We start from the raw sequence: 10,151 nt of genomic DNA on the forward strand, positions 1-10,151 counted from the left end.
TCTGCCCCTCCCCCCACACGCGCACACGCACACACACTCTCTAAATCAATAAATCACATCTTAAAAAAAAGATTTTCCTTCTTAACACACAATAACAAAATCAAGAATAAGTTACTAAAGGAAGTAAATAAGACTCCTTGGTAAATGTGTGGTAAAAAGACGTTTTCTTGTTCCTATCTATGGCCATGGTACATGACCACAGACTGACGAGCTTGGTTTTAATAGTCTAATGACTTTTTTTTTTTTTAAAGATTTTATTTATTTATTTGACAGAGAGACACAGCCAGTGAGAGAGGGAACACAAGCAGGGGGAGTGGGAGAGGAAGAAGCAGGCTCATAGCGGAGGAGCCTGACGTGGGGCTCGATCCCATAATGCTGGGATCACGCCCTGAGCCAAAGGCAGACGCTTAACGACTGCGCCACCCAGGCGCCCCTAGTCTAATGACTCTTGCTTGTAATCCCATTCTCCCCGCCCTTTTTTGAGGAGCCTTGTATTTTATCTCAGTGCAAGAAAAAGGGATCAAGAGAAGTTGCCAGACTAGAGCTATAATGGAGTACTGCTTTGAACTTAATCAAATACATGACCTGGGAGGGCTTCTAAACCTGCTCATCTCCATCCGTTTAGTTTGTGCTACAGGAGTCCTTTTAAGTAAACTGAAGCCAATGAAATACATGTAATTTGTTATTTATTGTCCATTTAAAGAAACACCTGCATTAAGTTATTTGAATCTTGAACGTATGAAATCAAACTTCATTTTTTTCTTTTTGTGTGAGCTTTCAGATACGGACACACTTACTTTAAAAAAAAAAAAAGTAAGCTCTACGCCCAGCATGGGGCTCAAACACACAACCCCAAGATCAAGAATTGCATGCTTGCCCGACGGAGCCAGCCAGGCACCCCAGGTACACCTTGTTTTACTGTGCTTCACTATTTCATTTTGCAGAAATTGCATTTTTTTTTTTTTTACAACCTGCAATCTTGTGGCAACCTTCCATCAATCAAGTTTATCAGTGCCAGTTTTCCAACATTTTTCTCTTTGTGTTGTTTACATTTTGGTAATTGTAGCAATATTTTTAACTTCCACTATTACTTATTTTGTCATGATAGTCTATGTTGAGTGATTACAAAGTTCATATAATACTCAGCATTTTTTTTAGCAATTATTAAAGTATGCATAGTTTTTTAAGACCTAATGCTATTACACACTTAACAGATGACCATATAGTATAAATTTAACTTCCATATGCACCGAGAAACCAAAAAAAATAAACTGGCTTTATTCCAATATTTGCTTTATTGCAGAGGTCTGGAAACAAACCCACGGTATCTGAAGTTTGCCTATACTGTGTTTTCTAACAGGCAAGCAAATGCTCTAGAAATAATATTCCATAACCAGTAAGAAAACTCATTTTTGACAAGAGATCATTTTTCCTTTTAGCAGTTTTTAGCTAATTCTACTTCTGAGTTTACTACTCATGGCATCGAGATCAGTAAGAAAGCAAGCCTTGATATAAACGGACACTATTTTTTTGGGCACAAGTTCTCTTTTCCAAACTTGCTCATGCACCTCTATCATCAAAGGCTAAGGAGAGGATCTACACAGTCTGTGAATCTCTAAGGTATAATTAGCCAGGATAGCTTAGGTTATGATGTGCTGACAACCCCTATATTGTAGGGGCTCAACGCAACCTATTTACTTCCGGCCCCTGCTCCCAATGGCCACCTCAGGGGCTGAGGGACGCTTCGTCAGGACGCTTGCTTCTACAATCACTACAGCAGGGGAAAGAGTGATTCATTTAATGGCTGACGGTAGACACTGTAACATAAAACCTGGGCAGTGCTGGGAGTCCCAGTGGATACCCCCTGAATTAGAAGCAATGATACAAAATGTTCTTTGACTACAGAGGGATGAAAGCGCGACCAGCTGCTGAGGGTGACCCAGCTTTGGCGATGCTATCACCCTAAGGTTGAAATACCTTCCAGTCCTTGGGGTCCAAGAAAGAACTTAATGCTCATTCAATAAATACGTTTTATCCCTTTGGCCACAGCCGGTTTGTGTTGCTTTCACACTGAGTCCAAGTGTCGCCTTACCCGCTATCAGAGGTTCCAGTGGGTCGGTTACCCAAGTACACCTGGTCATTGCACTCCAAAGGAAAGAAATCGCAGAGAGACGCAGGTACCTTTTTCTCTGAAATACCTTAACATATATTCTTGTAGACTAGGAGGGCTTTTTTTTATCTCTTAATTGCGAAGACCAAAACCTCCTTTATTAATGCCCTAGTTACAACAGTAGCTCAATGTACTATCCACTGTTTCATGCCTTCTACTAAGTACCTTACAGTTAGACTATAGCCAGTTAAGTACAAGGCCGAGTGTCACAGAATTTGATTAGTGGCCTAGGTCGTCTTCGGCCTTATCTGACTTTAGAGCCTATACTTGAATTACGGTCTTCCAAATCTCAACCTAACCTAGACGTGTCTATCTCAAAACTAAAGACAAATGCCTTTCCTTTTTTTTCCCCAGATTTTATTTTTAAGCAATCTCTACACCCAAAGTGGAGCTCGAACTCACAACCCCCAGATCAAGTGTCGCATGCTCTATGGACTGAGCCAAATGCCTGACAAGCGCATTTCTATTTTCTCCCCAGTAAGGCTAATTTTTTATTAAGAGATTTCAAAGCATGACAACTACCTAAGATATTCCTCCTTTTTGTTCCCCTTTTCGAAGAAGTAGATGTGTATCCATGAACACACTGTGCTGTTGTGCGAGTTGCACGATCCAGCACCATACACCAAGGGACCGAGGACAAGTCTCCCCCACCTGAACACCCAGGAGTAGGAAGACACACCTCAGTACCGGCTGTAGAGCAAGGAGAGCAGCCAAGTTGCCGCAATTCCTCTCACTGCAGTTCAGAAAACACGCGGAGAATGCTGACCTAGGCAGATTCCTACAGACAAGAGAGAACTTGTTTAAGTCCAGTCTTCCCAAAGGGAGATTCCAGCATGCCACTGGAGAGGAAAAAACAAACGATACCAGTTTGGATGCAGGGGAAACAGGAAGAGCTTTACCATTGCCAACCCTCCCACCAGCACTCCTGCCGCTCGAAGGCAACACTCCACAGGGCTGACCTATCAAGCAAAGCTTTCCTCTCCCAACCTCTCTAGTGGCAGACGACAGCGTGATCCAGTGCCCGGCTATTCCGGGGGCGTGGGATGCAGATGGAGAAATGGGTTGCTCTCCAGAAGTACTGAGGGTACACAAGCGGAACGTGCGTGACTGAGAGCAAGGTGAAGTGTAGCAAAGAAGCAGGTGAGAGGGGCCCCGGTGTGGCTCAGCTGGTTAAGCATCTGCCTTCAGCTCAGGTCATGGTCCCAGGGTCCTGGGATAGAGCCCCGAGTCCAGCTTCCTGCTCAGCAGGGAGTCTCCTTCTCCCTCTCCCCTGCCTGCCGCTCCCCCCGCTTATGCGTCAAATAAGTAAATAAAATCTTAAAAGAAAAAATAAAGCAGGTAAGAATATCCAAAAACATGAAACAGACACTGTTTCTGCCGACTACATTCATCAGAAGTCCACTCCTGAGCCCAGGTCAGGATACCCCCAATATCCTGAGAGCCAAACGCACACCTTCCCCCACTCTGCAACTGGCTTTGCGTACAGTTCTGAGCGCAGTAGTGCAAGTGAGCTGTGGCAGGTAGGGGGTGTGCTCAGAAAGCAGGTCCAGGTCAATGTGGAAGGGAGAAACCGCAAACCTGAACTATAGTGCCACCTGCTGGGAAACCAGAGAGATTACCAATAGCCCGCCTAGTGAGTTCTAAGAATCAAAGGCAGAAAAACTTTACAATTCTGCTCTAGGAAGGAGCAAGAATAGATCAGGTATACCCATATAAAAGCAGAGAAAATGCCAGGTAACAGTGCCAGCCAACAGAATAACCCAGCCAAAGGCGACCAGCAAGGATGTAAGGTGTCTGCTATTTCAAATGTGAAAGCAGGGATATAAAACAAGGAGCATGAAGAAATTAAGGAAATAGGTCATCGCCACAAGGTAATTCTTCAATAGCCAAGCTTCGAGGCAAGGGATTTTATAATCTAGATGATCAGAGAGACACAGTGACTGTTGTTGAAGAAACTTACAAGAAAACTCAGAAAGACAATGAAATCACAAAAATAAACATGTTCAAAATGAAGTATTTACCGGATAGAAATCATAAGGAAAAACCAACCAAAGATTCTGGAGCTGAAAACCTCAACGAAGTAAGTAAAAGGTACAACACAAGCCATCTGCAGTAGAGTGTAGCGAATTCGAGACTGAATAATTGAGAAAATAGGAATTTTGAAGTAACACAACGAATAAGGAGAAAACAAGTTTTAAAAAGGGCGAAAAGCCTATGCAATCTGTAGGATTCCATCAAAAGAACATGGAAGACTAATCAGAGTTCTGGAAGGGGCAGAGAGGGAGAAAAGAGGGCAGAAAGCTTAAAGAAATTGTAGCTGAGAACTTCCCAAACCTAGGGCGAGAACTGAACATCCAAGTTCATGAAGCTAATAGATTAGCATATTATCTCAATGCAAAAGACTTCTCCCAATGTATTTTAATGAAACTGTTACAAATCAAAGATGAAGAATCCTAAGAGCAGCCAGGGAAAAGCAGATTGTCCTCTCCAGAGGAACTCCCATTAGGCTCTCAGTGGATTTCTCTGCAGAAACCCTCCAGGCCAGAAGATAGTATAATGATGTATTAAAAGTATTCAAAGAAAAAATAATCAGCCAAGAATCCTCTACCTTGCAAAGTTATTCTTTAGGTATAAAAGAGAAATAACCAGTTTCTCAGACAAACAAAAGCTGAGGCAGTTCATCGCCACTAACCATGCCTTGCAAGAAATGCTGAAAGGAGTGCTTCAAGTGGAGATGAAGACACTCATCAGTGACATCAGAACATACAAAAGTAACACACTGGTAAAGATGTACAGTGAGACTTAGAAAACTCTGTGTGAAAGGATGGCGTACTTAACCACTTAATGGTACTGAAAAGGTCTGAATAGTAAAATTTGTAGGTATTAAAATTTGTTAATGGGGGCACCTGCGTGGCTCACTCAGTTAAGCATCTGCCTTTGGCTCAGGTCATGATCCCAGGGTCCTGGGATTGAGTCCCACATCCGACTCCCTGCTCACTGCGGAGTCTGTTTCTCCCTCTCCCTCTGCCCTTCCCTACCGCTCGTGCACACTCTCTTAGTCAAATAAATGTATGAAATCTTTAAAAAAAATTTGTTAATGAATAAACAATATAGAAGAGGTGAATAAGGACATCAAAAATATGAAGAAGGGAAGTGAAAGAGTGAAGCTTTTGTAGATAAAATTAAGTTGCTGTCAGCTTAAGACAAACTGTTTTATTTATGTGTTCTGTAAGCCTCAAAGTAACCACAAAGCAAGACTTAAAGTAGATGCATACAAGATAAATAAAGGGCAAACAGACTTTACCACCAAGGGGAAAAACATCACTTATTTACAAATGTAGACGGGGAAAAAAACCCCAAAACAATGGAAATACAAAACAACCAGAAAACACTGAGAGCATTATTAAAGTTTTTACAAATCACTAATGATGGAATTCACCAATCAAAAGGCAGAGTGGCTAGATATATTATAAAAAACCAAAAACCCAACTATATGCTGCCTACTAAAAACTCACTTCAGCTTTAAGGACACAAGAATGTCCAAAGTGAAGGGAGAGAAGAGGATATTCCATTCAAGTAGACCCTAAAAATCAGAGCATAAATGACTATACTTTTATCAGCCAAATATGCTAATGAGAGACAAAAAAGGGTCAATCATCAAAAAAAAATCATAAGTATATAGACATGCAACATCATACCGCAGAACTCTATTATGCAAATACTACCAGGGCTGAAGGGAGAAATGAACGCACAGTAATAGCAGGGGACTTGAGTAGCCTATTCTCAGCAATGGATAGATCATGTAGACAGAAAACAAATACTGGACCTGAATGATGCGTTAGACGGAATTAATGTGACATTTCTAGAAGATTACATCCAACAGAATACATTCTTCCCAAGTACACGCATAAACTTCTCCATGATAAACCATAAGATGACAAAAACAAGTATACCAAACTTAAGTAGAGTGAAGTCATGCAGGCTATCTTTTCTAACCACAAGGGTATGAAACTAGAAATCACGAAAGGAAAGCTAGAAAAAAAAAATCTGCCAGTATGTGCAAATTAACCACACTTCACAGCAAGCTGTGGAGCAGAGTACTTTTTTATACGTTTTATATATTTAAACAAAACAAATCCAAACAGAAACAAAACATAACAAAACTTATGGGATGCTGCAAAAGCAGTATTCAGAGGGAAGTTTGCAGCGCTAAACGCACATATTAAGAAAATAGGAGGATCTTCAACAACCTAACTTTATACCTCAAAGTACTAGATAAAGAACAAAGACCAAAGTTAGCAGAAGGAAGGAAATAACAAAGATCAGAGTGGAAATAAAAGAGATTAAAAAAAAAAACAGAAGAGATCAGAAGATAGAAAAAAAAAATTAAACCGGTTTTTCAAAAAGAAAACTGACGAACTTTAGCTAGACTAAAAAGATTCAAATGAAATTACAAGTAAAAGAAGAGACATTACAACTGATATCACAGAAATATGAAGGATCCTATTATTATGAACAATTATCTGCCCACAAATAGGACAAACTAGAAGAAATGGATACATTCATAGTAACATACTACCTACAAAGACTAAATCAGCAAGAAACAAAGTTTGATCAGACCAATTACTAGTAAGAAGGTTGAATCAGTAGTCGGAGATCTCCCAGCACAGAAAACCTCAGGACCAGATGGCTTCACAGGTCAATTCTACCCGATATTTAAAGAATTCATACTAAACCTCAAACTCTACCAAAAAAATTCAAGAGGGAGAACTTCTTAACTCATTTTACCAGACCAACATTACTCTGATCTCAAAGCCGGGTAAGAATGCTACAAATATAGACCAACATCCCTAGTCAACACAGATGCAAAAATTCTCAAGCTGTCCACCAACACACGCATCAAAAGGAGTATCCAGCATGACCAAGTGGGATTTACCGCTGGGATGCAAGGCTGGTTCAACATACACTAATCAATACATGGGACTGAGCACAACAGAATGAAAAGTAAAAATCCAATCATTTCAATATGAACATAAAAACCATTTCACAAGATACACTGTCTTTTCATGATAAAAACCCTCAACGGATTGATTATAAAAGGAACATAAAGGACATGAAAGACAAAACCCACGGTTACTATTATAGTATAAGGGTAAGGAGCTAAAAGCTTGTCCCCTAAGATCAGGACCACAACGCGGATACCCCCCCTCACCAGTCTTACCGCATACAGCACTCGAAGTTTGAGCCTGAGTAACTAGTCAAGACAGGGAAGTAAAAGGGAGGCGGGGGGAGATGGCGGAGGTTCTGGGGCTCACCTCCTCCCACAGACGCAACAACTCCATGCAATTCAACTCACTCTGCAAGTGACTGAAGACTGACGGAAGAGCTCGCCTACAGCTGAAGACATCAAGAGAAGGCCACAGTGTCAAGGGCCGAAGGGGCAGAGATGCAGTGGGGAACCAAACCCTTGGCACAGCAACCCACCAGCAAGAGGGGGGCTGGGGACATTCCGAGTGCAGAGGACCAAGAGGATGAGGCCTGCACTCCAGGCACCCTTGGCCCCGGGGGTCTCGTACCAGGCAGACGTGGCCCCGGCAGGTCTGCTCTATCAAGGAATGCAAATGCTGACAGATGGCATTTTTCTTGCCCGACTTCAGCCTAGCTGGCCAGACCCAAGAACAAGGCGACACCTTCTGTCCACCTTGCTCCCACTGCTTGCCCCACCCCGGCATTCTCCTGCGGCCCCACCCCACCCAATCCTCCCACACTCTAAAGCAACTTCTGCACCACCACACCCAGTCTCTGTCACGACCAGTGTCTCCTCCTAGTCCCCCCAGTGACTACGGCCCCACCACACCTAGCGGGGGTTGGATTATTAGGTTGTATGCCCAAAACTAATACCATACTGTAGGTTAATGATACTTCACTAAAGAAAAAAAATAGTAATGGGTTGAGGAACCGAATAGCCTTTTTACCCCCCCAAAGAAGACATACAGATGGCCATAATATGCACATGACAAAATGCTCCATGTTACTTATCAGAAAAATGTAAACCAGAATCACCACGGGCGCCTGGGGGGGGGGCGGCGCTCAGTCAGTTGAGTGTCTGACTCTCGATTTTGGCTCAGGTCATGATCTCAGGGTTTGGAGATCAAGCCCCACGTTCGGCTCCACGCTCAGCAGGGACTCTGCTTGGGATTCTCTCTCCCCCTCTGCCCCTCAAACATACACATGTGCACGCTCAAATAAATGGAATCTTTAAAAAAAAAAAAATCACGATGAGGTATCACCACATACCCGTCAGAAGGACTACTATCAAAGGGATAAGAAATAACAAGGGCAACAAGGATGCGGACAAAATGGAGCGCTCAGGCCCTGTTGGTGGGAATGTAAACTGCTACAGCAACTGTGCAAGACAGGATGGAGGGCCCCAAAAGTTAAAAATAGAAATACGACATGACCCAGCAATTCCACTTCTGGGTAAATTTACCTAAAAGAAACCTAACAATTTGAAAAGATGTGTGCACCCCTATGTTCACGGCAGCAGTATCTTCAATAGCCGAGATATGGAAGCAGCCCAAGTGCTTATCAATAGACGAATAAAGATGTGGTATATCGGCAGAACGTGCGACTACTCATCCATTAAAAAAAAAAAAAAGAATAGAAATCTTGTCATTTGCAACAACATAGGTGGACTTGGAGGGTGTTATACTAAATGAAATAAGTCAGAGAAAGACAAATACTGTATGACATTACTTCTATGTGAGATCTCTCTCTCACACACACACACACACACACACACACACACACTCCAACACAGAGAACAAACTAGTGGTTTTCAGACGGGTGGAGCGTGGGGAGATAGGACAAATAGGTGAGGTCAAGAGGTACAAACTTCCACTTATAAAGTCAGTCACAGGGATGAAAAATACAGCATAGAGAATACAGTCGATAATGTTGTTCTAACTGCGTGGTAACAGATGATAACCGTCCTTACCACGATGAAGATTTCATAACGTACGGAAACGTTCAATCACTATGACATACAGCTGAAACTAATTCTGTCAACTATACTTCCATTATAAGATAAAAATCATTCAAATAGCAAAAGTAAAACGGTCATTACTTGCAGAATAGAGACTAGAAAACCTTTAAAATGAAACAAAAAACGGCTAGAACTAATCAATGATTTCAGCAAAGCTGCACATCTATATAATATTATGTGATATCTATTACTTACATATAAGTAAAATTTTTAAAATCAGTTATGTCTCCATACACTAACAATGAAACATCAGAAAATAAAACTCATTTACAATAGCATCGAAAACTACTTAGGAATACACCTAACTAAGGACGTTAAAGATCTGTGCAATGAGAACTGTTAAGACTTTGATCAAAGAAAGTGAAGGTAAGGGGTGCCTGGGTGGCTCAGTCGTTAAGCATCTGCCTTAGGCTCAGGGCGTGATCTCAGGGTCCTGGGATCAAGTCCCGCATCGGGCTCCCTGCTCTGCTGGGAGCCTGCTTCTTCCTCTCCCACTCCCCCTGCTTGTGTTCCCTCTCTCGCTGGCTGTCTCTGTCAAATAAATAAATAAAATCTTAAAAAAAAAGTGAAGATAAGCAAATGCCAAGAAAGATACCACAAGTTCATGGATTGGAAAAATATGGTCACAATGTCCATAGTACCCCAAACCACCTATAAAGTCAGTGTTAGGCCTCTTAAAACTCCAATGGCATTTTTCACAAAAATAGACTTAACTATGCTAAAATTCGTAGAGAGCCACAGAAGATGCCAAGCAGTCAAAGCAATCATGCTAAAAAACCAAACTGTAGACTTCACAGGTCCTGATTCCTAAATATACTATTAAGCTATCATCATTTTAACAGTATGGTGCCGGCATAGAAAAAAAAAGATACATGGTAAACGAGGGGGTTCGTTTCTGGGTACTATTTATCAGTCAACTAATACTTGACAAGGGAG

Source organism: Ursus maritimus, assembly GCF_017311325.1.
Source record: "Ursus maritimus isolate PB19 chromosome X unlocalized genomic scaffold, ASM1731132v1 scaffold_X1, whole genome shotgun sequence".
In the NCBI taxonomy this organism is placed as follows: domain Eukaryota; kingdom Metazoa; phylum Chordata; class Mammalia; order Carnivora; family Ursidae; genus Ursus; species Ursus maritimus.